Source organism: Physcomitrium patens, chromosome 17, assembly GCF_059467195.1.
Source record: "Physcomitrium patens ecotype Gransden chromosome 17, ASM5946719v1, whole genome shotgun sequence".
NCBI classification, from domain to species: domain Eukaryota; kingdom Viridiplantae; phylum Streptophyta; class Bryopsida; order Funariales; family Funariaceae; genus Physcomitrium; species Physcomitrium patens.
Genome location: NC_143426.1, coordinates 14,900,442 through 14,905,587, shown reverse-complemented (window position 1 = coordinate 14,905,587; position 5,146 = coordinate 14,900,442).

Below are 5,146 nucleotides of genomic sequence, written 5' to 3'. Positions count from 1 at the left end.
ACAAATACTGAGTGGTCAGGTTCAGTCACTCCGTTACAGTCAGCCGGGGCATACTGAAATGCTCCATTCGATTCCAATAACGGGAGTCAGCAGGAAGAGAAGGACCAATTCACAAGACGGGTTCGAGGAGCCAATTGGATCCAATTTCGATAATCCAATCCGGGTCCTCTTATCCAATATGAGACCTGAATTGGCCGGTCAACCTAGTGCAGTCTAATTACGGGAAATCCAGGTCTTACTACGGGTCTTAGCCAATCTGATGCGAGGACCAATTTGACCCAATTACGGGAACATCCAGGTTACTACGGGCATCTTTCCCAATATAGGACCTGAATTGGTCGGGCGACTCAATGTTGTCCCGATTACGGGGTTCAATTTTGTTTCAGGCTGTCCTGTTCTCTGTGCCGTTTCAGGGAACGTTGTTTTCGGTAAATGGATTTCTTAAAGGTAAAAACGGAGGAGAAAGCTTGATGACGTGAGCCAATTTCGGATCTAAGCTTGAGGTGGGAGCCAATTCCGGATCTAAGACGGAAGATTGAAGAAATTCAGAGGATAAGGTTAGGTGGGATATAGTTTTGGGGGGTGGTTTTTTTTTGAGGGAAATCGGGGGGGGAAGGATTTTTCAAGCTTCTGCAAGGTTACCAGTTCGGTTTTTTTTTATTGGAGGTTTTTGAAGATCAAGGGAATTAGAGAGAGGAGCTTCATGCTTCGAGTCGGGGAAGGAAAGACATAGAATTTGGATTTTTCTTCTTCGTAGAGTTTTGGGGAAGACTAAGGCAATCGCTGCTGAAGTCAGTATTGTAATGGTGAATCGGGATTTTTAAATGAAGTGGGTTTGAATACTCTTGACTGTTTTGTGAAATCGAGTTACGTCTGTGATTGAAGGATTAAAAGGGTGTCTATAGGATTGAGTATGCGGAGTGAATGAAATTTATTGGGTTAATCTAACAAGACAGTCAGTGGATACAAGATCGTAAGTACAAAGCAGTATTGAAGGTTAACAGTTTGGGTTGTACGGGGTTCTCTGTAACGTCTAGAGACCTACCGGCTGGGGCAAAAAGGACTTCGACAAGCAGTCGAAGAGCACCCATATAGATTTACGGTACATTGTTGCAGTCGTTTATATTCCAGCAGTCAAAAACTGATAGACTGCTTGACTATCGACAAATCTCCATACTACCTTCTACAGCCAGACGCCCGGCGCATTCTCGAGCAGGAAAGCACGTAATACGACAACGTAAATGTGCTTCTCCTTCTGGAACATATAGGCGTCCTTCGAAATAAAGTAGGTTGTTCTTGAATTCAAATTTAGAGAGACTATGAGGTTTAGAAGAATTATTCTTAATATCATGAACAAGAGGGTCTGAAGACATACTTAACAGAACTTGCTTAAGAAAAGTTAAATCAATAGTCAATGTTGATTTTATTGCTCGAAGATGAAATTACTTCGGCTTCAAGAGAGCCGTTCTTTGTTGCTCAAAAGTTGCATCTCCTTCTTTTGGTGCAAGATAAGAACGTCTAGACAAGGCATCAGACAAACCTTGTTGTTTTTCTGGCCAATAAGTGATGACGAACTCGAATCTTGATAAAGACATGCTCCAACGAGCTTGATGACGATTTAATATGCGTGCTGATATAAAATATTTGAGGTTCTTGTGATACGTATACATGGTGACTGGACTGGAAGTGCCTTCTAGGTAATGATGCCATTCTTGAAAAGAATCCATAATTGCAAGAAGTTCTTTGTCGTGGATCTCATAATTGATTTTTGCTGCTGAGCATTTTCTTGAATGAAAGGCTACTGGATGAAGTTTGTCATCTGTTCCCATTTGTGATAAAACCACATCTAGAGCAAAGTCTGATGCATGTATTTCCATAAAGAATGCTTTGGAAAAATCAACACGATACAAGATTGATGCAGAAACAAACGCTGTCTTCAAAGATTCAAAAGTAACTTCCACTTCTTGATTCCATTAGAGTTTGTCTTACAAGTCAAACGTGTAAGTGGAGCTGCAACTCGAGATAAATCTTTGATAAAGATCCGATAGTAGTTAGCAAATCCCAAAAAACATTGGACATCTCTTACCGTTTTTGACATCTTCAAATCTATAATAGTTTGAACTTTCTTAGGATCCATCATAAGTCCATCATTTGAAATGATGTAACCTAAGAAATCGACTTGAGTAGTGTCGAATACACACTTTTCTATCTTGGCATAGAGTCCTGCATCTTTTAATTTTTGTAACACACAATGAACATAAAGTTCATGTTCTTCTAGATTCTTAGAATAGATCAAGAAGTCGTCTAGATAACAGACCACAAAATCATCCAAAAACTCTCAAAAAACATCATTCATTAGATGTTGAAAAGCTGTTGGTGCATTTGTAAGTCCAAAAGGCATGACGTTGTATTCAAAATGTCCATACCTAGTTCGAAATGTAGTCTTCCATTCATCTCCTTCTTTGATGTGTACTAGATTGTATGCTCCCCGAAGATCTATTTTTGTATAGATCTTAGCTTGATTCAGTTGATCAAGAATTCCAGATATTAAAGGTAGTGGATACCTATTCTTGATGGTAATCTTGTTGAATCTTCGATAATCAACACACATCTGCATGATCTATCTTTTTTCTTCACAAATAGAATTGGAGCTCTTGCCGGAGATTTAGAATGGCGTATGAAATTCTTGGCTAGATTTTCTTCAATATACTCCTTGAGTTCAGTCAACTCATTTTGTGATAAACTATAGATTGGTCCGAATGGCGGTTGTGCTCCTTCTTGAAGGTCAATTGAGCAATCATAGAAACGATGTTCCGGGAGTGTATCTGCATTCTTTTTTTCAAATACATCTTGAAATTCTTGATATTGGCTTGGAATGCCACTTAAAGTCTTTTCACCAGTAAGAACAGATGTGGCATTAATAATATATGGTGATATTTTTATAGCAACATGCAAGAAAGCTTTTGTACCTATAAATATGGATTTAATTGAACTGGACTTATGACTCTCTACTTGATTAATTACACTGTTAGTTATACTTTTAGAAAAAGTAAGAGTTCGGGAAATCCAATCTATTTGAAGGTTGTATTTTTCTAACCACGATAAACCTAAAATGACTGGATTAGAGGGAGATCTAATGATATTAAATACTACAAAACTATTATGACCATTGATTATTACTTCTATAGGAAGTGTTTTGTGAGTTATATCTCCAGAAGACAATGGACGACCATCTATGACTTCTACATGAACAGATTTAGTTTTCTTTACTAAAGATATGCCATGTCTTTTAGTAAATTCTTCATCTAAAAAATATCCTGAGGCTCGTGAATCTAACAAGGCAGATACTTTGTAATGTTTAGGTCCTAACATAATATTTAATGTAAAACAAGGAGAGGGCTCTGAGGAGAGAATAGGACCTTTACTAGATGTTGTGCAAGGTTCCAGCCGCACGGTCCCTATTGTAGCTGGACAAACTCGTTTTCCGATGTTGTATTATAAATGCTTACAATATGTAAAAATTAGTTAAAACATATTATATGTTAATAAATCTAAATGTGTGTTAAAGTGATTAATAGATTAAATTAAAAACAGTTGGTAAAAAAAAAAAACTTTATTTTGTTTTCCTTACTTAGTTTGATTATAGTATATAAAAGTTATAGAACCTTAATGTTAAGTATGAAGCCTTAAGAGGAGATAGGGGCCTAAAGATGAAGATTTAAACTAATAGGAGGTTAATTGGGAGGAATGAAACCAAGGCATGGTTGGATGAAGGTAGAAATAAGGATCTTCATCCCCATTGGTCGAAATCCATGCCCATTGGGCTTTTAGGAGGCTGCCCGCGACCTTGATAAGGGTTTCGGCGACTTCAAAGAGGCTATTAGGAAATCAGAGGCAAGGATTGTAAATTTTAGGGTTTTGGCTACAATTTTTGTGCAAATTTTATAGGGTTTGGAGTTAGGATGAATAAGTTATAGCCGTTTGAAGTTAAGGTATCAATTTGAGACCTACTATTACTCTTTTGAGTTTATGAGGAGTCTTACGGAAGCTTTTGGAGATCGAAAGGTGCGGCTGAAAGGGCAACTTCAAGACATACATCTTCTGCAAAGGAAATTTTGCATTTGGAGTTTATGTAAAGGAGTTATAGGGAGTTAAAGACAGCGCATTCAAATCAAAGGCAGTAAGTGAGCAGTTTTGTTCAAAGTAGTGTTAGGAGCCATAACTTGAGTTTTCAAAAGAAATTTTGGCTCAAACTTTGAGAGAATGTAAAAATTTGTGTTAAGAAGCTATCTATATAAGTTTCGTGGCATTTGGACTCATGGTTTGTGAGATATGAAGAAAATTGCGCGTGGGTATATAAAGATTAGGGTTTCAAGCGACTATTAGGGTTTTGAAGATATCTCAAGATCCGCCTCGAATTTGCTGTTGAAATTTGTTGTACAAATTAACAACAACATATCGGTACTTCATGTAAATTTTGATCTTGTTTGGACGGTTGGATCAAGAGTTATGAGGTGTTGAGGTTTGAGAGAATTTCCACACAAGGATATACAAGGTTTTAGAGTACTTCTATCATATTTTGGGTGTTGTTGGTTATTTAAGACTTAAGTATTTGGTGTCATTGTCCCAAAAGGAGAACTTATATATATAAAATTAGGATTTCCTTATTTTAAGCTTGATTGAGCAATTAAAGATAGCCAAAAGCCCAGTGCTTTCTTGAGACAAAACCTCTCTACCCCGACACCGACATATTGTCTTCTTTCACAGCCATACTCCTCATTTTGTGATTACGTCATTTCTTTGGACAATGTTGAGCAGTGTGCTTTGGTTCTCCACAATATAAACATAATCCTTCTTGACGACGATGAGTCTTTTCTTGCCCAGTAAGAGGTTTGAAACGTAGTGCATCAATTTGCATATCGTCTACTTCCGAATGTATGTATTGAAGAGGTATTGGTGTTGCCATTGAATTATAATAACGTTGAGGTCGGTTCTCAGATCGGAATTCAAAAAGTTGATTGTCGCACTTCACAGCAAAGTCATTTGCTTGACTCAATGTTTGAGGATCAGGTAAGTTGAGCATCAATTTTTTTACCTCATATTGTAATCCGTAGAGAAATTGGCTAATAAGTACACCATCATCCCA